This window comes from Lissotriton helveticus, chromosome 4_1 (genome assembly GCF_964261635.1).
Source record: "Lissotriton helveticus chromosome 4_1, aLisHel1.1, whole genome shotgun sequence".
Classification (NCBI taxonomy): Eukaryota; Metazoa; Chordata; class Amphibia; order Caudata; family Salamandridae; genus Lissotriton; species Lissotriton helveticus.
The window spans coordinates 427,897,900-427,920,992 of record NC_136063.1 but is presented as its reverse complement, the minus strand read 5'-3'; the positions used below and the strand labels follow the sequence as shown (position 1 = coordinate 427,920,992).

Sequence of the window (23,093 nt, the reverse complement as noted above, 5' to 3'; positions counted from 1 at the left end):
ACAATCCCTTTGTCCCTACAGACCAACACGTGCACTACGATCCTCTATGGCCAACCTCTTAGAGGTTCCAAAAACTAAGAAAGTAACCTGGTGTTAGAATTGGGGGTCTCTGGTTGGCGCAAGTATTCACTTGTGACAAGCAGGGACCCTCTCCTCTATGTCAGGGCAAAGGATTACTCTCAGGGATAACCCCTGCTCACCCTCTAGGCAGCGTGGCGCGAGCAGACAAGGCTAAACTCCAGAGTACATACGGTTAAGCATTTATATAACACACACAATAAATCACCTACCCACCACACAGGGACACAAGACTGTAGTTCTGTAAAAATATATTCTTTTATATAGAAAACTCTCAAGCAGGCTTAATTTACAGACTTAGCAGTTAAAACGGTTCCAGTTACTTTTTAAAATTAGGCCACAGTTCTTCAATATCATCGACAGTACTGAGAATAGATTAAATCACTTTTCAAACAGCTTCCCAGTACTTAAATGATTCCAGGGTTTGTTAAAAGGGATTCCACAATATTCAGGGCAAGATGCAGTTCGTTTTGGCAATGTTTGTCAAGGTTGTATGCCTCGTAGCGCTCCTGGGCGCCTCGTACGATCACCATCAAAAGGCCCTACCAAATATCACGCATCCCGTGTGAGACACGTACACCGCGGCTGATCCGGACAAGGGGCTTCGAGTCGTACTAAGCTATTGCGACTTGTACCTTCAGGCGTTGGGGCACAGACGTTCACCAGGCAAAGTGCACGCACAACTCGAGGTGTTCAAGGGGCCTCAGAGCATGCAGGCGGTGCGAGTCGTCGGGGGTCAGTGCGACTCGCTCGGTGATGCCAGTTACAGTACCTTGATTTTCGTAGGGGGTTCGTGGCGGACAGATGCGGGGCCAATCTCCTTACGTCCTGTTGTCTTCCTGGGCCGCAGCTACGGCTCGAGGCTCTGTAGACGCAGCGTAGGTCGACGGTACGTTGTCAAGGGGGCAGGCGTACCTGCAGCGTAGGCTTCTACCCTGGAGGGGGAGCGGCTGCAGGTGGTGCAGGCGGCGGTACAGACTTCAAACACGGAACGTACCCAGCCGCAGAGCGTGCCGCAGCTGTTCACGTAACAGCCGCGGGGCGCTTTCACAACACGCTGGTCAAAGGGAGTTGGACACAGGGCAAAGTCCGTCTTTACGGTGCGAGTGACGGCTTGGAGACCAGAAGATCGCAGTGTTTGGACTGGACAGGTCCTCCTTTACGTTGCGAGCTAGGGCTCGGCTTTACTCACAGTCACGGTGCTCGGGCCAGGCGGGGCTGGACTTTACTTTGTGGACTGCGGCGCGGCCAGGCCAGAGTCGCGTTGCTCGGGGGAACACGGGTACCTTGTGTCACAGAGTGTGCGGTGAGGTTCTCAGTGCGCTCAGCTTCCCTGGATCAGCGCTGCAGGTATAAGCAGCACAACAACAGCTCTTCCTTCGGGGGGGGGGGGGGGTAGCGCACAATGTTCCTGGGGCGCAGTTCAGGGGGCAAGTTCACAAGCAAGCTCTTGGAGATTGTTTTAGATGCACAAGTGAATTAAAAAGTCTCTCAGTCTTTTCTTCCTCTCTCCTTCTTGCAGCAAGGCACCCACCACAGGCCAGTCTCTCAGAATTAGAGAGAGTAGTCCTCCATGCAGCTTTCCTAGGTCCTTCTCTTCAGGCAGAGTTTCTAATTGGCGTAAACAGGATCTAGTTTCTTAGGAGCAGAGCTCCTTCTTTTATACACCAATTCTTTTGTCTTTACAGGTCAGGGGGCCTGAGCCTGGTTCAACCCCGTTTTGGAGCACTCTGTTGACAGGAAGCAGCCTTCTTCTTTCAGGGTGCAGGGCAGGGACATCAGACGCTCCGCAGGCAGTGGAGCCAGCATTGTGGTGGCAGAGCACAGCCCTATTCAGAGTCAAGGGGCACTCCTCCCACCTATTATGGGGGTAATCCCTCTATTCACCACCTGGCAGCCCAGACTGTCCCCTGGAATTCCCCAGCCCTGTCACTCACACAAACCAGACAGCAAATACACATCCTGGCAGAGGCGGGCTGAAATAGTCAGGCAAACAAATGCTAACTTTCTAAAAGTAGCATTTGCAAACACAGTATATTAAAATAAACTTTACTAAAAAGAAGTATTTTGTTATTCTGAGTTCAGGCATACTAAACTTGACTTTCTACCATGTTCCCTGAGCCTGCTGGGATTATAGAGTGTAATAATTCCAGCTGCCCATTCTGGCCTATGAGAACAGGTAGCCTTACAATAGTGAAACACGTAAATGGCTGTAATTCACTATTAGGACATGCCACACTCATCAGGGCGTGTCCTCCCTTATGCTTACAATGCACCCTGCCCTAGGGCCTACCATAGGGGTGACTCACATGAAGTAAAGGGAAGGTTTATGGGCTGGCTAGTGTGTGCACTTACCCAGCCAGCATGACAGTACCAGACTGCACGCAGGTTCTGCAGTGGCAGACCCTAGACATATTTTCAAAGGCTGCTTCTGTGGGTGGCAAAACGAGCGCTGCAGGCCCACTAGCAGTATTGGTATTTACAAGCCCTGGCACTCCTGGTGCGCTTACTGGGGACTGCCAGTAAATCCAATGAGCCAATCATGGAAATCAATTACAGGTACACTTTACATTGGGAGCACTTGCACTGTGGCACGGATTGGCCGTGGTGCAGTGCCCTGAGCAGCAAACACCAGCAAAACATCAGAGGCACATCAGCAAAAAGTGGAAGGGAGACTCATGCCAAGGTGCCAGGTCTAACACCTGGGGTGACAGATCTTTCTCAATCACTACCGCCAAACTTTGGAATTCTTTGCTGCACCAAATAAAAATCACCACACCTTTAATACCCTTCCGCAAACAATTAAAAACCTGGCTTTTCAATCAATAATCATTCACCAAACTATCACTCTACCCAAGCGCCGAGACACCATGGGGTATTTGCGTGCTTAATAAATCTCATAAATAAATAAATTCAGAGACAGGCAGTGTCACAGAATGATTCAAAGTAAGAAAGTGCTCCATTTCGAAAAGTGGAATTTTTTGACCTGCAATTTAAAAATCACCTTTACTAAAAGATGTATTTTTAAATTGTGAGGCCAGAGACACCAAACTCCAATTTTCAATCAGTTCCCAACTGGAAGATAACTTGTAAGATGTTACAAGGCAGCTCCAATGCTAATCTACGGAAGAGGCCTTGCTGTAGTGAAAAAAGAATTTAGCAGTTTTTGACTACCAGGACATGTAAAGCACAATTGTACATGTCCTACCTTTTAAGGACACTGCACCCTGCTAATGCGGCTGCCTTGGGCCTACCTTAGGGATCAATCACTGCATTTCACTACATTTCTAAAGCGCACTACATACCCGTGAGGGTGTCAAGGTGCTGGGGGGTGGAGGGGGTGACTTATATGTAATAAAAGGGAAGGTTTTGGCATGGCAAGTGGGTGCACTTACCAGATCGACATGGTCCTTTAAAACTGCCCCACAGGCACTGAAGTGGCAGGCCTGAGACATGTTTGAATAGGATGATGGACAGAGCGCTAAAAATTTTCAGACACTCACCCCCAGTCACAATGTATAAGGGAAGAAGATCTGGCCTGGCAGTTCGGGATGGACTGTTCCCATGAGGCACAGGGTCAAGACTGATTTGCATATGGCTGGGTCTGAACTGTGGTGATGAAGTGAGCAGAAGAATGATGATGGATTCAACCCAGATCTGTGACTGGGGGCGAGTGTCTGAAAGATGTCAGCGCTCCTGCCATCGTTTTATTGTGTTTGATCAATTTATTGATGTTACACACTTACTTCTGGTGACAGAACTTCTGTAAAACCCGCCCTGGACTTCTCAAGCACTTGAATATGAAGGCCAGAGTACACAGGTAAATGCAGGACACAGGTATGCTGGCAGACGCAGGTCGAAAGGTGCATAGTAAGGCCATGAAGGACGCATCATCAACAGTCCGCGTCCCGGTAACAGTCCCACCATCAGTCCGAAGACCTCTAGTGCGCACCGCAGGATGGGGAGGTGGGGCCAGAAATGGCAGCATTGAAGTGATACCCGAGACCACATTTGGCATTGAACTATGAAAACTTGAGCTCATGTGTGGAAAGGGACGCGCGGCGCGGAGGAGCCGGGGAGCGCTTTGAAAGGCCACCCCACCCTATGCAGCCACGTAATGCTCTGGCAGGGTGACGAGCGCCGCTGCGCGCTGCCCGGGAGCACAGCATCCTGAGAGCTGTCCCAGGGTAGGGAGGCGAGCCCGGAGCCCCGCGGAGACCAGCACCAAGGCTGAGCGCTTCACTGCAGAGAGGCGGGTTCTGTCCAGGGACCAGGGCTGAGGCTGCACCAGCAGGAGGGGCCCCGCCACAGGCACAACTCTAGCCTGCCCTGGGCGAGAGAAGACCAAGGCACGTGAGGGGCTGGACTGTCCGCGTCCAGAGCCCCGGGCAGTCTACAGCTGACAGAGCCACCCGGACCAGCACCGCCTCCTGCAGGTAAGACCATGGCCCTGCACGGGGCATCGGGGTGATGATGAGGGGCGCTCTGTCCCCACATGGGGCTCTACAGAGGCAACATGCTCAGACCTACAGTTTCACGTTGCAGCAAAGCAGCGAAGCGCTCGGAAATAAAGCGCTGGGGCTTACATGCCTCTGCTTGGGGGGTCTGGTCTGCGCTGGCAGGGTGCCGGGGGGCGCGTGGCAGGGGTGTTGTAAGCAGATATCCGTCGTGCGCACTAATCGGGGCTTGTCATAGAAGGCTGCGCTGTGTCAGACTTGCGGTTACCCCGGCAGCGTGTAGTTAATGGTTAACCCTGGACCGAATAAACTGACATCTTAGTGAGCGGTCGGGTCTGTGGTTTTACTGGACAGAAGTCAGATCATGCGGCGACTCCGCGAAGTAGCCCCCGCGATGTCTCTGGAGTTTATACAGAACAGCCTGTCCAGCTGTGGCTCTGTCCTGGACATGTCTTTGGGAGGGGTCCCACAAGGAGGCTGGGGCAGCCTGCCCATCTCTGGGCTCTGCACTAGAAGGGCCCTTGGAAGGGGCCCGCCTGTGGTTTGTACAGAGCGCCCCGCGCACCCCCGGAGAGTTCAGTCCACTAGTCTTCGAGGAGGCGCGCTGTCTGCTCTGTACGGGGAGCCTCCCGCCTACGACCTCTTTACCACCCATGCCTTGGACAGGTTCCGTCTGTGGCAGCATACACAATAACTTGTTTTTGCACTGCACATCAAACCGTAGGTCTCCACTTTCTAAGAGCTGAAAATAACAGGTGTTACTATTGCCCAATGTGAAGGTACTCAATTAATCAGCATCAGAGTGATGGGAGGCTTATCACAGCTCCACGTGAACGCTGTACAGAGAGCACCGAAATCCACCATAGTAGCGGGCGGAGAAGCAAAGACAGATGTTTACTATTTGTCCTTACTAAATAGTCTGCCATTTTGAGGACTATATTTACTTATAAAACAAGCTTCAAGTGCAAAAGGCATTGCCTTTCTTACCCGAGTCCTAATGTAAACATTTTAGCAGGGTTTTAAGTGGGCTGGGTCCCCCTGGGTCTCAGAGCCAACAGTAATTAAAACCTGACTTTGAAACGGTTCCTTATCGAGTCCTAAATTGGTGACCTTTATAGCAAAAAAACGCTGATCGATACCTCAACAGTGACAGTAAGAAAACCATGATGGTAATAATCCCTGTTAGCGAATAGCCCAGTTTACATTTCACATGTTTTACTTGATTTACAGTTTCTAAGTGTATTTATCTATTTTAGGGTGCAGTTTCTGCCGTTTTTTCATGAAGCATATTATCCTAAATAGTACCTTCTGTGAAGTGGGTCATCTGTACTTGTCTGTGTGAGTTCAGATTGTGGGTGGATGTTTATAACGGGCATCGGCTGAGAGGTGTGGGGGTGAGACCAAAGGCAGTGCGAGGTTCTCCGAGTGTCTGTCTGTCTGTCAGTGTGTTAGAAAGGTGTTCAGAATACATTCTCATCCAATTCTTAACTCTTCTGCAGAGAGAACAGAGCATTGGTGACACGTGCCACTTTAATCGTGACTATATGAAAAAGAGTGTGAAGAAGGTACAGAGCTGTTTGGATTTTTGACAGGGTGAAAATGAACTGTTCGCTGGGGAATGTGTGTGATGGATGGTGAAATGAAAGAGATGCAAAGTAGGTATGAAAGGAGAGACTGAAAACCGGATGCGGAAGAGGAAAAAGATGAGGTGTGAAATATGCAGATGCAGGGTTTAAGAATAATGTGGGGAGAAAAGGATGTAAATGCCTCACAGAGAGGATGCAGAGGAAAGCGACGTGAAGGAGAGAACAGGAGTGATTGATTAAGACACTCTGCAAACACCAATTCCTTCCTCAGACCTCAGTGATGGTAATTCACAGGCTCACAATTTCAGAAATTAAATATTTTCAATTCTAATTTCTTACAATAAAATTATTGATTTATTTGATACTAATAACATTGGCAATTTAATAGGTATATCTTGTTTTATCTTATGTATGTCCATGATTGTGTGATGTGTCTGAATACAATAAATCTCAGACAGAGGCACTCAAGCACTAGTCAGGTGGCCTGCTGTGTGAAACACAGGATTTCAGTGTGTATTTTAAGCTACGCCCTTAATTAAACAGCCCACCTTCTTGGAATCCACTCAAAGATAGGCTGTGTTTCCCCCTTCTTTTGCAGAGCCGCCACATTTTTCATTCCACTCAAAACTCTGCTTTGTAGGTATAACGAATCAGGGCTTTAAGTTGGCCGGGTCTTGCCGGTGCTCAGCACCGGCAGTTCTGAAAAGCAGGTGCCGAGACAGGTCCCTATCGGGCTGTCCATCTTTGCCCTCCCTCATAGAGCGAGAAAACAATCTTAACTCTGCAGCAGTACCACACTTCATTCATTGCCTCCGAGGTAACTTCCAAGAAACTCCTTATGGTTCTTTCACTGTCTCATTTCAGAACTTAAACATTTTCAATATTCTGTACAGCGAAGCCATAGTTTTGGTATTTTTTAACACAGAGTTTTATTAGTTTTTCAGGTTTGATACAATTTGTGGTACAGCATTTTTAATCTCATAGTATTCTATAGAAGCAAAATCAGTATATTATGAACGTCTTAATAACTTGTTCAAACTACGTCATTACAATGATTATCATTACAAGGTACAGATGTATATATACAATCCGTGGAAATGGTGAATATCAGCGAACCTGAACGAAATCAACAATGAGAAAGTTGTATACATGTACAAACAAGTTCGTGCTCATGATTCTGACTGCATAATCAACTATTGTGTAATGAAATCCTAAATATAACAAACATAAAAAAGGAAACCATAATAAAAAACAATGCTACGATGAACAAAGTGTCTGTTCTGAGTACCATCGGGGAGAGCGGGGAAGAGCACGGGGTCACCACCAGGTAGGGGGTGGTAGGGGGTAAGGAGGGAAGGAGAGGGGGAGGAAGGAAGGAAGGAAGGAAGGAAGGAAAGGATCAAAGGGGGGAGGCAGACAGGAAGGATATACGTACAGGAACAAATTATTTATCAATGATATCCATGCATTGTGCCCTAAAAAGCTCCAACATTTGAGCCCTCCCCAAAGATATCTGTCTTAACCCTCTGTGGTCTTCATGGTACAATGCCTCCCTCTCCGCAGTAGCCCATTTTATAACTTCTTACTGCCATTTCCCTTTGCTCGGTGCCTTAGCTGACCTCCATCTTTGTGTGCTAAGCCTCTTGGCTAGCATGAAATTGAGGTTTATAAAACAGCGCAACACTTTTGCCTTCTTAGGAAGTGGAAAGAGCCAGAGGAGACAAGTCTCAGGAGTGTTCCAGTTGGATCGCTCAGAAAGGGATGAGAGGCCCTGCAGAACCTCAGACCAGAAGTCCACAAGAACGGGGCAGATCCAAAACATGTGAATAAAGTCTGCCTATGAGTTGCGATAACGAGGACACTCTGATGTGCAATTAGGGCACATACGGTGTATCAACCGTGGTGTGAGATAGGCCGTAAGCAGGACAAACAGTTGAATAGTTTTTAGTCGAGCATTGCGGGAGACGCGCCTGGGATATTCGAGCACCTGTGACCATTCCCTGTCAGTGAAGTCCCTGGACACGTCTGTTTCCCATCTTTGACGTAGAGTGAGTAAGGAAACTCCCAGATGGGGCCGTAGTCCCCGATGTAGCCATGGAACCAGAGGACTACTGTGCCCCATTATGTGTATTGATTGCAATAATCCAAAGGCCGGAGGTTCCCTCTGATCCAATAACCAATATCTACGCACATAAAGTGTGACCGCCGCATGCGTTCAAAACAGTGTAGGAGGAGCCGAATAGGTTTGTACAAATTCTGCATGTGGCATTAAGGTTCTGTCCAGAAATAAGTCCCCCACAGCTGTCACACCAGATTCCGCCATCTCCACAGGCTAGCGTCTGACAAAACTCCTCGGGCCATGGGTAAGCTACATATAGGTATATTTGGGGCATGTGGCACAGATAAATTAGTATACTTCAGCGCCAACTTCCAATAGTGGAGTTCAATATGTAAAAGAAATGGAGGGTCTTTCATTTTAGTCACTCCAGGTCATAATAAGGATTGAAGCGTTCCAGTCCATAAGCGAGCGGGCGAACAACCTATTTCAAATAGATTATGACCAGCCAGACAATAAACCAATCATTGTAATTGGGCCGTTATAGAGTATGCTTTAAAATCTGGTGCACCCATTCCACCCTCAGTACTTGGTAGTTGTAGTTTGGCAAGGGCCAGCCTATGAAGGCCCTGTCCCCAAATTAAATAAGTGAATATCTGGTCCAGGGCTTTATAAATCCAAGCAGGGAGTGCCACTGGGAGATTTGCGAATTGATACAGTCGTTTAGGGAGCATAACCATTTTAGAGATAGTAACACGACCATCAGTAGTTAAAGGTAAAGTATTCCAGAACGCCACTTGGGATTTGAGGTTGTTAAGTGCTCCAACACCAATTGCATCAACTGTGTCCGAAGCGGTTCTATAAATATTAATCCCCTAATATTTAAAGGTAATGGGTTCCACCCAAAGCTGTAGCGGACCAAATTGTAGTGTGGGGTGTGTGTAGGTGTCCTAGAAGGAAAAGGCCACTGATTTAGAAGCATTAAGGCACAATCCCGAAATTTCCCCACATTGTTCAAACAGTGACGCGATAGGCGCCATATCTACATGCAGATCTGCAAAGTAGAGCAACATGTCATCTGCATACGCCGAAACGGTGTGACAGAGCCGATCCACTGAGATGCCATATGGTACCATTATATGTCGTAGCTGTTGTGCCAGGGGCTCTAGAGCAAGCACAAACAACAAGGATGACAGCGGGCAACCTTGTCGCGTACCCCGATACACATTATATGCTGCATAAATATTGGTGCCGATCTTGGCCCTCGCCGTAGGTCCAGGATAGAGGAGCTTAACCCATTTAATAAAGGCTGGGGGAATCCCATATTTAACCAGCGTGGCCAGCATGTACGACCAGCTTAAAGAATTGAATGCCTGACGTATGTCTAATGAGAGGCAGCCTGCGTGGGGGGAGCCAATGCGAGCAGAGTGTGGCAGGGCATAAAGGCGATGTATGTTCAAGGAAGTACTGAGTTTAGGCACAAATCCGCATCGGTTGGTGTGAATTAGAGTGGGGAGTAAGGGAAGTAGTCGCGCCTCAGTAACTTACTAAGAATTTTGTACTCTGTATTATGGATCGATAGGGGCCTATATGCCGAGAGCTCCGTTGGAGCTTTATTAGGTTTCAACAAAGAGGTCACTATCACCTCCCGTATCGTAGAGGGAAGGCACCTTCATCCAAAGCAGTGGTGTACAGTCGGCATTCTAGGGACCATGGATGCTACAATAGTAGAAAACAATTCAATGGGAATCCCATCGGAGCCCGGGGTCTTATTGCGGCTATTCGCCGTATAGCACAACAGATTTCAGGAGCGGTTGGTTAGAGGGGATGCTAACTCGACAGTTTGGGCTGCCGTGATGGTAGGAAGTACCATCGTCTCTAGGAATGTAGTGGTTGCACAACCGTGGCATCACGAGGGAGAGCAGTGTAAAGAGTTGTATAATAATCACAAAACGTTCTATTAATTTCCTCTTGTGCGGTGAGCAATTTGTGTTGGTCATTATGTATGGCTAAAATAGGTGTGGGGAGGGTTGTGGTCTAATTAACTTGGCCAATCAGCATGAGTACGCAGCGTGTACGCATGCAAATCTATCACCCATAGGTGTTCCAGTAATTCAGCATATCTGATCCTGGCTTCTTGGAGGTCGGCTCTTCCCATCGTCAGACTGTGTAGCGACTTCTAGCGTTTGCAATTTACTCTTGTAGTCGGTAAGATCACGTACGGCTTCTCGCCGAATCCCCACCAATGCCTCCATAGAGACACCTTGGCTTATTACCTTGAACCGGCGAAGCCATAGTTATTACTAAATTTCTCTTATGCAACTAATAACCATTAGCAAAGCCAATAGTGCTGGCTTGTTGTATGTGTAATGTTACTTGTTGTATTATATATCTGGATGCAATGATAGAAACAGCAAAATACCAGACAGGTGGCACACTGTGCTAAGCACAGATGTTTTTTAGCTTAGGTTTTTTATGCCACGTCGTTAATTACATCGGCCACGCCCCTTTGCGAGACCCCTAGTTTTTCATCCCACTTAAAGCCCTGTGTACATATTATTATAATGAGGCGACAGGATCTTGCAGATAGAGGGTGTTCACAGAGTATGACAGTCAGTACTCAAGATACTATAAAAATAGAGCTGTCAGCAGACCCTGCGCGGTGTGCTCGCGTGACTGACACGCAGTAATCACAGCGCGTGTCCGGGTAACCCCTGCTGTAGGTGTAACCACAATGAGAGTCAAATGTTGGCGGAGAGCCAGCCCTCTTCGCCGTTCCTAGATTACTAGATCACGTGTAAAGGGCAGGCAGGGTCTGTCTGCCCCCTGATAAGCAGCCGGCCAGGCCTGTGTCGCGTTTACTCTCTTTTTCTGGACTCCCGAGGCCCAGTCACTGCCACAACTCCGTTGAGAAGCAGCGTGAGGCATCCACAAGGTCACAACCCACCGAGAGAGACAGATAGTCCAGCGCTGTAGTCAAAACGTGCGGCGTAAACCAACCTCCCCGACGTCACCGGTAATCCGTCATCTCCTATGCCCCTATGCTGTGACGTGCGCACCAACCCGCGGCCATTGCTGCAGGTGGAGGTGTCAAAGCAGAGAAGCGCGGGAGGGAAACTGCGTAGGCCCAGAGTCGGCGTTGTGGAATTTTACCACAATATACAGGGCTGCAGACGGACTTTGTAAGCACTTTAAAGTCCAAAGTACCCGTAGATTATGTATCCCCAACTGTTCTTTCTATGCGGTTTTGCAGTTTGTGCTTGGTTTCATAATGTACCACAACCCCCTGAACTACCGTCCTCATTCACAAAGCCCTCGTCGTTCACATACAGTGGCCAGATACATTTTGGGAGGGGCGTGATTATATAACCCTACAGCTCAGAGACTGGAATGTAACTTCCATCATGTAATTAGGACAGTAGTTTTAGATTGGGGTGTTCTGATTGGTGCATAGACGGGATAGAAGAGCGGGACACAGAACCATAGACCAAGGTAAGGCGAGAAGACATAGGGCCAGATTTACTCTATAATAGTGGATGCAAAAAGTGGTTCCACATATTACCGTTTTTTGTTACCACAATTGAATTTTTTTGAACGGTCCTATGTAGTATTAGGTCTGAGCACAAAATAACGAATGTCAGGGGGTCATAGAACAACCTGCCTAATAATATTCAGTAAGCAGGTCACAATTTGGGACACACCCGGTGATTGACTATGATCACAAAGATTGTGGCCTACAAGGGACAACAGAACACCATCTCTGTGAATGTATTTCAAAACACGAAACTTTTTTTTTTCAAGCAGCCGGAGTTCCTCAAAAGTACTGGGGCTGCTTTAAAAAAACGTTTTCTGTTTTGGAAAACGTCAGTGATAACATGCAGTGGTCCCCTAGTCCACTACCTCTTCCCTCTAAAGCTCCCACCCCAATTCCTCACAGGTAAGGGTCCTCCATCCCCTTTGTGAATCAGTAGACGCCCTAACTTGGGAGTCAGTAGCTGATCAATGGTTTGGAAACAGTTACAAACTTTTAATACATTGGCTACCGAATTGCTATTTGGAAGGGACATGCCTCTTCCAGTAATTGTTTCGAAAACCATTTTGCGATTTAGAAAAACTTTTCTGAATCTCACAAAATGGGATTAGTAAATATGGAAAGGGTTTTTTTCCAGTCACAACCCCTGTATTATACAGAATTAGAGGGTTTGTGATGTAAAAAAAACCTTCCTACATCTGGCTCCTGGTTCTGAGGAGAGCGTGAGTTTTGATCTGAAATAGTGCCTGGTATTTGGCAGAATGGACTAAGGTCAAGTGTTAGAAAGGGCTCTTCCATCCTGGGCCACACCTTCATAATTTGTCTACTGGGAGACATACTCCCTTCTCACACAGTTCTTTAGTTGTCAAATGCTAGTAAGGGGAACAAGTACTTTAGCAAGGAGCCAGTGCCATCGGGGTAAAACTGAAGCAGGGGGCATGAGTAGCAGAGAGGGACATCAGCACTAGCACTGGGCAGTGTCATTGGGCAAGGAAGGTATCGTGTCCAGGACATGGGCACTAGGACCCTGGGACAGCGCAAGGGCGAGGGGACACCGGACACCACATCCGGTCAGGGGGTGGAGAGGAACGGCACTCTGATGCTAGACCTCGAGGCAGGAGGTCATGATCCAAGCATGATGTAAACCAACAAATAAAAGAATACCTGTAAGATGCACATCGTGTCCTGTGTGAGTTCCTGGGTGGTAGGACACGACAACTGGCGACGAAGAGTGGGATGCGGTATCCAGCGCAAGAAGAGGTAGAGGCGAGGCATCATCAGGAGGCCAGCAGCGATGTGGAAAAGATCGTGATTTCAAACAAGGAGCCCACCCTGGATCACAGTGCAGCGAAGAAGAAGAAGGAAGTGCTGAAAGAAGACGTGCAGCGACGTGGGAGCCCACCCCAAGCGCTGCAGAAAGAAGACCAAGTGAAGCGGTAAGCGCCGAGGCAAAGCGCGAAGACTTGAACGAATCGGCGCGAGCTCTCGCGAGAGTCTCGGCGGCCATCTTAGAAACAGGCGTGAGAGCCAATAGGAACAGAGAACAGACGGGCGGCCATTTTAAAGCCAGGCAGAGTCTCGATTGGATGGGAAACAACGCGAGAACAACGGCGGCCATTTGTAAGTCAGGCGCGGGAGCCAATAGGAAGCGAGGAACAGCGCGGCGGCCATTTTGAGGCCAGGCAAAGCGCGAGAAAGGACGAAAAGTGCAAAAGAAGTGACAAAAAAGGGTGATTTAAAGCAAATTAAAGGAAAATAAGCAACAGTAGTAACTTAAAGGGACAAAAGAAGTGGAAAAGAAAGAACACAAGAACAACAAGTGGTGATAAAAGAAAAGTGCAAAAGAAGTGTCAAAAAGGGTAATTTAAATTGAAGTTAAAGGGAAATAAGTCACAGAAGTGACCTAAAAGGACAAAAAAGGAAGAAAATAAGGATCAGGACCTCGGAGCAAGAGGTCGGGGATAACGCAGGCCAGCGAATGCATGCAAGTCTATAATAAAGATCAAGTGCCAGAAAAGGCGCACCTAAAAAAAAAAAAAAAAAGAGAAATAAAGAGAAAAGGAGAAGACAAAGAAATAAAAGAAAGAGACAAAGAAATAATACAAGTGCATACCAGGAGAAAGAAGGATAAATAAAAGGCAAAAGAGCAATAAGGCAAAGGAAGATGATGGTGCAATAAGAAAAGAGATTACCAGAGAATAACAAAAGGACAAATAGAGAAAGAGAAAGAAGGAAAGAATATATACATACATAAGAAAGAAGAACAAGAGAGTGGAAGAAGCCAGAGAAGGCTAAATAAAAGACAGAAAAAGAGACACAACAAGGAAAAGAAAAGAAAAGAAAAGGAAAGAAAGCAGAACAACAAAGAGAAAGAAAAGGACAAAGATTGCACAAGGACAAAGAAAGAGCAAAGGAGAAGTTACAAGGCAGTAAAGAAAAGATGAAAGAAGAAAGAGGAGTAAAATAACGAGGAAAGAAGGGACCAAAGAAAAAAAGGAAAAAGAAAAGGGGAGCCTAGAAAAGGCTAAAAGGACAAGGAGAATAACAGAAGAAGAAGAAGAAAAAAGGACACAAAAGGGACACAAGAGAAAAGGACAAGGAGAGCCTAGAAAAGGCTAAAAGGACAAGGAGAGCCTAGAAAAGGCTAAAAGGACAAAGAGAGCCTAGAAAAGGTTAAAAGGACAAGGAGAATAACAGAAGAAGAAGAAGAAAAAAGGACACAAAAGGGACACAAGAGAAAAGGACAAGGAGATCCTAGAAAAGGCTAAAAGGACAAGGAGAGCCTAGAAAAGGCTAAAAGGACAAGGAGAATAACAGAAGAAGAAGAAGAAAAAAGGACACAAAAGGGACACAAGAGAAAAGGACAAGGAGAGCCTAGAAAAGGCTAAAAGGAAAGGAGAATAACAGAAGAAGAAGAAGAAAAAAGGACACAAAAGGGACACAAGAGAAAAGGACATGGAGAGCCTAGAAAAGGCTAAAAGGACAAGGAGAGCCTAGAAAAAAAGGGGTAAAAAGGAGCAACACGAAAAGACATACCGCGGGAGAAAGAGCAGCAAAAAAAAAGAAAGGACAAAGACATGCAATGAGCAGAGCGGACAAGCGACACAAAGGAAATAAAGGCAAGAGGCACCTCAGGGCCAGGACCAAAGGTGTTGAGTATAGGGCCAGGACCAAAGGTGTTGAATATAGATGATAAGACAACAAGTTTTCCAAAGAGTCACTGGCGGTGACGAAAGTGAAAGGATCGATGATAACGGCTGCCCATGAACAACAACGAATAACAAGAAGCAGATATAATTTCAAGGACAAAGAAGGCGGAGGAAGAAGAAATGGCAGCGACAACGGCAGCCACATGGACGGTGGAAGATAGAGGATAAGGAAGCGATGGAGACACTAGATTCATGAAGAAATGTAGAATGACAAGTACTCTCTCTCTCTCTCTCTCTCTCTCTCTCCCTCTCTTGCTTTCTTTCTTTCTTTCTTTCTTTCTTCGTCTGTTTTGCAACAAGGGGGGAGATATCGTGTCCAGGACATGGGCACTAGGACCCTGGGACAGCACAAGGGCGAGGGGACACCGGACACCACATCCGGTCAGGGGGTTGAGAGGAACGGCACTCTGATGCTAGACCTCGAGGCAGGAGGTCATGATCCAAGCATGATGTAAACCAATAAATAAAAGAATACCTGTACGATGCACATCGTGTCCTGTGTGAGTTCCTGGGTGGTAGGACACGACAGAAGGTATTTGTGGGGGGTTTACATGGGGATACTGTACACCTCCCACACTGTGCCACAGGCAGTGGGTGGGCAACGAGGTTATTGTTCATGTCCCTCTTGGGCCTGGGGACTGTGAAGGATGAATGGGACAATTGCAGATGGAGAAAATATTATACAGGGTGGGAGAATGTATCAGTAGCCACAGTACATAGCTCTGTTGAACAGGGCTCAGGAGGTCGTGGAGATGAGTGAACTGTGGGGACTAAGAAACTTGGGTGTGGGTGGCAGAGTAGGGCATAGACTTGGGGGATCCTGATATGGTCCCAGGAAGGTACCTTGCGACGGGAGATAGAGACATAGTGAGAATGGCAGCATAGACTTAATAAAGAGGAAAGGTAGTAGGAGATCAAAGACAGCGTTGCTTCTGAGAACAGCAGGAGACACAGGACACAAGAATCCCAAAACACCATTTTCTCCTTTGGCTCCTTCGTTCCTTATTGTGGCAGACAAGGGCACAGGCAATGGTCTCCACTGTGACCATGAGGTACTGAAGCTCCTAGTGTGCATATGGCCAGACCTCCAGCCACAGGCATGGACACAGAGGAACTTTTCAAACAAGGATGAATTGCTCTGGTGGCTTTTGTTTAACACAGAATGGAAGACATGTCCCTTTGCCTCAAAAAAACTACAATGAATGCCCACTTTCTTCTGCCCAGTAGGCACATACACTGTCACTCTGTGCAGCAGCGGAGACGAGACTACACAAGGCATGGGGCACAGTGAGAGGGAACCAGAGCAGTCCAAGAGGTACAAGCAAGGAAGACCGGATAGCAGGGACAGGTGGGGCGGCAAGGTGATAGGACGCGGGGCGGAATGGCAAGGTATGAAGAGAGAAAAAGTGGACAGCAAGCTCAAGTCATATGTGCACTGTACACCAGTGCTCCTCTGTGACCTCAGGGCCTCTTGCCACATTAATTCTGCCCACAGCAGCACATGTATTTCCTGTGCTGCAGATGGCCTGGCCACGATTGCAAGATGGGGAATGCTGTTTGCATCAATGGGACACCCAAAGTACTGAACAAACTCTTCACTGTCCTTGCATTGCAGGGGAAGCGCATCTTTTGAAATGCAAAGAATACGAGGCTAACCTACTGCTTCCGGCAGAGTAGTCCTTTTCTCGAAGGATGCACTGCAGTCATTTCCACCTGGTGTTTATAAAGCGTCAGGATACCGAAATCGAGGCCCTGAAAAACTCAGAAACCTGAGATCCAGCCACGCTCCCCACTAGACTACTAAGATCCTCCCATCTACACCTCCTTCGCACAACCAGAATCAGAAGATCAAGATGGGGAGGAAGAACTTCCACACACCTGATTCCAAAACTGTTGAACAAACTCCCACCTGACCTAAGAGCATTGCAAAACGAACTTGCATTTAGAAAAGAACTCAAAACCTGTCTGTTTTCTTTAAACCACTAATAGGCTCCGTCCTCAATACAGCACTCTCCACTAGCGCTGGGAAGTCCCCGGGCAGCCATGTGCTCTACAAATCCTGAAACTAAACTAAACTCAACTAAATTAAACTAAACTAAACTTAACTAAACTAAACTAAAGATGGGGCCAGATAGGGCTTATTTACTCCTGGATCTGCTGCAGTATTTTGGAGCATTATTTCTGTGTAACTTCAAAACTGGCCCACGGGTTATCAGAACACCTCGAAATCTCATGCATTCCTGTTGTCCCTGTCTGGTCTCCAGTGACTATTTTTAGTTTTGCAGACTCAAAGAAAAGCTCAGAATGATGCCTCAATGTTAAGTAAGGGGCTCTGGAAATGTGATTTTTCAACCCTAGACTGACGTCACTAAAAGATGGTCAGCAATCTCCTTGTTGGCAGGCTTTGAAATAAATGCATCTCCAGACGTCACTAATGCCAATCTCCGAGGGTGATTTGAGATGACAGACATGTTACTCTGTCTCAAATATGATGGAGTACACTGCCTATCAAAATGTTGGTCTCCCGCCCTACTAAAGTTTGTGAGAACCGCAAACATTCCAACGACACACCACGTTGGCTTGGTCATAGAAAATGTCTTCCATTGGCGCTTTGGAGTAGGGGCTACTGGAGGAAGGGCATTACAAAACCCACCCTAATTAGGCTGGTCAGTGTGATGTTCTTTTTCTTATGTCCGTCACTGGCAGGTAAAACCTAGTGGAGAGTGACATAAAGAACAAATAAGGACCACCACACCCAGCGATTGGCGGTCATTTTTTTTTGTTTTTTAAAAACAAGTTCCCCCTTTGTTTTTTTCTCTTTTGAAAAACAAAAAGTTTGTTAAAGCTTGGTGTGGGAACATCAAAACCGATGGTGTCTATCTGCTAAATGTTTTATACCTTGACAGGAACTGCTATGACAGCAGTTCTCTTCAAAGGCATAGAGATCACCGCTCAGCCAGCAGTGATCTCGGAAGGAGGATGAAGAACCGTCTTCCAAACTCTAAATATTGCTACCAGTTATAGGAGAGCCCAAAATTAGAAAAAATCCATTGCATTGTGTTGTGGAAAACCTACACACTAAAAAGCCAATCTTTCTTAATTGATTTAGAACACAAGGAAAATAAAGCACTTGTAAGACCAATGCCTGATGACTAAGCTAATAACTTTTTGGTGTAAGTGTATCAAGCTTAGAAGTGAACAGGAAGACAGGCGTGCCCTCTCTCCCCATTGATCTTCGCACTAGTGCTTGAGCCATAGGTGGTATGGATAAGGGGAGATCAGACCACTGATTAGAGGGTTGGGATGGACTGCAGAGAGGGAAGACAGTGATCCAGCGGAAGCAGTGTAAATTTTATAACCATTCACAAATATTTAAAATACCATGAACCAAACTAAATAATCCTTACTATAACTAAGAGTTTGAGCTTATAGAAACTCTACAACCGCATATAGATCATGAGGTCCTCCGATAGATCTTTGTAAGAGCTAATAGAGACTCGGATAATTACAGTTGGATGCCATTCCTTCATGAGGACCTGTAATGAAGAAATGCCTATCAAACAACAATAGTCATAACCATAACATGTCAAATAATTATTGTCAATGAGAAAGACAAACTCGGAATATTTACAAAGGTACTTTTATCTAAGCTTCAAGATGAATTGTAAATGGACAAAAACACTTTATAATTATCAGTACTTTGGTTATTTCAAATGAATACAGGTAAATTCACAATAAAATTACAGAACAAGCTAAAAAAATATCATAAACCAATAACTGCCGTGAGGGGAGGGAGAGAGCAAAAAGATGCACATTGCAATTTCAGTATCCAATTCGAGATTTCATACAAACCTAAGATTGATGAGCTAATGCACAGCGTGCAATAGTCAGAATAGCCAACTTTTCAGCCAAAAGGTATAGCTTGTGCAACATCACTAGCCGATGAAGTGCAAGAAAAATTTGGGAAAGTTCAGTTCAGGGAGAGTAATTTTCGGACTGACAGCGTGTCACGCCCAATAATTGCAAGGTAATTGGCCAGCTAGCCAGAGCAACAGGAGGGGACAACCTTTTTCCCACAGTGTAGTTATACCTCAGAATGTTCACAATTCCAGCCCCGAAATGTAGCTTCTTCTCAGTTTACACAATTCCGTCAGCATATCTGTTTCCAACGGTGACATAGCCACAACCAGATTTATTTGGTGGACATTTTATCACCCCAATTTGGGCTGGCAATTATAGTGTCATCAATAGGTTTTTTACACACACTCTGTTTTGTATAGGTGAACCCGAAAAGGTCATAAACCCATGTTGAGACTAAAACTGCCCAAAATCATGCACCACCCCAAAAGAATATTGACTATTTGTAAATATGGTTACTCACGTTTACTTTGCAATACAAAATGCTCTGGTCAACGCAATCAACTCTTACACTTGTGCTGAACTCACTCCTTTCAACCATGATGCTTCAATGACACTCGTCACTGTACAAATCTCATATGCAGCTTGCAAGGTACCCTCAGAATCTCTTAAGCATGATCCATCCAGAAACAAAACATGTTCAGATTCAGGTAATAGAGTATCCTGTATATCAGGCCTTGGTTTTGTACACAATTCAGTCACATCCAAACAATCATGATCTGCTTCGTCCACCACCACTTCACAACTCGGAATCGGTAACAAGGTAGCTGGATTCAAACTTGTGCATCTTTTCACAAACACATTCTCCTCACCCAAAATCACCTGCTCAAATTTTGTTAACCAACTGCTTGTAAGATGCTGTGTGTGAGTTTGTGATAATAAAATTTCAACTGAATGTGGCACATATACTTTCAACAGATATTCCATTACAATCATCTAACTTTGTTCCAAACTCGTACAAGTAGCAGAAACTGCTTTCAAACAACCAGGTAAGGCAGCAGCCACGGGATCAAAGTAGTAGAAAAATATGCCACTGAACGGGGTGCTGTTCCATGCATTTGAGTCAGAACTGAAAGTGCAAAACCATTGTTTTCACTACAAAACAGTGCAAAATTCTTGTTAAAGTCTTGTAATTCCATTGTGGGTGCCCAACACAAACTGTCTCGCAGTTCCAGAAACGCTTTTATGCATTTGTCATCAAGATGTACAGGATCTGACATGTCTTTGTGTGTCAGTGTTTGCAATGGCTTGGCTATCAGTGAAAAACTCGGGATCCACTGCCTGCAATATCCAACCATTCCCAGGAACATTCAAACTTCCTTCTGTGTACTCAGCAGATTCATTTTCAAAATGGCATTGATCCTTGCTTGAGACACTTTCCTGATTCCTTTCTCAATATTATGACCCAAATAAAGAACTTCTTTTTGACAAAATTGTAATTTTGCTGGTGACACTTGTTAGAACTGGGGGTCTCTAGTTGGCTGAGGTAGGTACCTTAGTCCAAATATGGACCCTTGCTTCTAGTCAGGGAAAAGAGCACAACATTCTTAGATATCCCCTGCTCAACCCCTGGTAGCTTGGCACGAGCAGCCAGGCTTATCTCCAAGGCAATGTGTAAAGTATTTGCAACCACACTCCCAGTGACACAGTGATAACACCACAAATGGACACCACACTGGTTTCATAAAAATAGCGGTATCTTAAAAAAAAGGACTACGATGAGACCAAACGATAGAAACACAACAAATACTTATTCATAATATTTTGCTTTGCCGGTTATTAGGCCAGCAATTCACTTGTAGGTTCTTGCGGTATTAATGAGCAATTCACAATCTTTAATGCAGTCCTAATGCAGTACTATGTGGTTCAGAATGCAGTTTGTAATGTAGTACTAAGACAGTCCTGAATGCAAGAATCAGGCAGTTTGTAATGGAAGACTAATGTGGTAAGTAATACACAAATCAGGCAGTTCGTAATGCAAGAATAATGCGGTCAATGATGCATAAATCAGGCAGTTTGTAATGCAGGAATAATGCGGTCAATAATGCATAAATCAGGCAGTTCGTAATGCAAGAATAATGCAGTCAATAATGCATAAATCAGGCTGTTCGTACGCTTAAACGGGTGGCCCCGGTACTGCTCGTCAAGTACCGGCCGCTCGGGGATGCTTCGCGTCCAATGGGGAGCAGCGAGAGAGAGCTCAGAGCACAGCTGTACTCCTCCTACACGCCTCCCCAGGCCACACATGCTTGCGGCTCCCGACCAAGTCCAAGCCTGAACTGGGGGGTGTTCTGCCTCCCTCTGTCCCTCCACTCGTTGGACATCCTGCTGGGCGATCCCGATCACGTTGCAGCTCTGTTGCTAGGTGACGCTGTAGCTGGACAGGTTACGGCGCTGCCTTCTCCTTCGCTGATGATCTTGGGCAGATTCCTTTCGACGAACAATGATCACAATCCCTTTCACCTCGTAGCTTCCTTAGCTTCAAGAAATCCTTTAGCACGTTGCGGCTTTGGCCGGTGGTGGCGATCTTTGCTCACAGCCTCTGTTACGATGACGGCTCAGGCCACAAACAGCTATGCAGCGTGGATGTTGGTTCACGCTGCGGGGGCAATGCGGTCATGGGGCACCTCATAGACAGCACCACGGGCCACACAGCAGTCTCAGGTGTGCAAAGAGCACACGCACACAGCGTAGCTGAGACACACTTCCTAGGTTCAAGCCAGCTTTTAGCACATTGCGGCTCGGGCCGGCAGAGGCGATCTTTCCTCACAGCCTCAATTACGATGAAGGCTCGGCCACAAACAGATATGGAGCAGCATGAACGATGTTTCACGCTGCGGGGGCAATGCCTTCATGGGCACCTCGTAAACAGCACCATGGACCACACGACAGTCTCAGGCGTGCAAAGAGCACACACACACAGCGTCGCAGAGACACACTTCGAAACTTTTATGTTCCTGAGTTTCCACAACAGCGGACCAGCTCTCCTCGGGCCCTTGGAGACAAATAACTTCAGAACACAGCACACAGCAAAGTCCTCTCAAGCAGGGGGACACTGCAAAGTCCCATATCCTTTCCTCAGTCAGATCAGCACCCTGCAGAGCAGCCCCAGAACACACAGCAAGGGCAGTCCTTTTCTTCAGTCTCTTCAGCTGTTCTTCTTTGGCAGAGGTTCCTCTTGACCACAAAGTAGTTTCAATCTTGTTTCAATCTGCATTTCAGTCTTGAGTTCAGGGGTTTCAGCTTTTACACTTATACCCCTAAATGCCTTTGAGGTCTTTGTGTTCAGGGGGTTCTGACCTTGTTCCAAACCAGGCCTGGGTGTCTTTCTGCCAGTGCACACCCTATTTCTTTGATAGTCAGGGTCTGAGGCCCAGACCCTGAGCAGGAGGTGGAGTCATCCTTTTGTGGCAGCAACACAGCCCTTTTCACATCCAGGGGGCTACTTCTCCCCCCCACATCAAATGCGGGCCAGCTTGTTGCTGTATCACCTTCTCTTCCCTGGAGTCAGCATACTTCCCAGACCCTGTCACATCCAAACCCAGATGGTCAATACAAAAACAGGCAGAGGCACACAGGATTGTTTAAGAAAAGAAACCAGTCACTTTTAAAAACATGGGGGCTTATTTACAAGGCCCTTGCGCCACTTTTGCGTCATTTTTAACATGGGAAAAGTGACGCAAAAGTAGCGCATGGGGCTTGTAAATCTGCCCCGTGGTTTCTAAGCACCCAATTTAAAAACCATCTTCACAAAAAGATGTGTTATTAAATTCTGAGTTCAGGCACACTCCACCTCTCGATCTTATCTCGATCTTATGCCTACGGGAAGATATGCTGGAAACAGCATTCCCTATCCAGTGCTCTTCAACAGAAGCAGGGAAATGTTTGACAGGGAGGAGTCCGTCAAGTGCCTGAACCCCATGTGGACCAAAGCGCTGGCCAAGAGAGGAAGGGTAATGTTCATGATACTATATACTCTTCAGGGCCAGCTCTCACCACACTGAGAAGGAGGGTGTCTGCTTCTCGCTCCTCCCTCTCGTTAACTACTCATTAGCTCTAGAAGCAAAGTCAACAGAGCGCGCCTCCCATCTGGAAAAACACACCCTCTTTGTGGTGGACAAGTACCTCATGAAGACGAGGCCCTAACAATTGCACGTTAGTAACAAAACTATTTAGACACTCTGGTGACGCAGATGTCTCACATGGATTGACTTCGTAAAGACCTTTGACCTTAAAACGATTGCAGTGACTAAAACA

General features: G+C 46.5%; 1 protein-coding gene across 2 annotated transcripts in view; it reads left to right on the top strand.

The window, feature by feature from the left end:
- Positions 1-23,093, top strand: part of MATN2 (matrilin 2) — a 669,488-nt gene that overhangs the window by 219,462 nt on the left and 426,933 nt on the right. The window contains exon 1 of one of the 2 annotated variants that reach the window (XM_078686983.1): positions 4,113-4,514. The exons of the other annotated variant lie outside the window; for it this stretch is intronic. The gene's annotated coding sequence lies outside the window, so the exon portion shown is untranslated. Of the gene's footprint in view, positions 1-4,112; positions 4,515-23,093 lie in introns of those variants that run through there. 2 annotated transcript variants of the gene reach the window in all.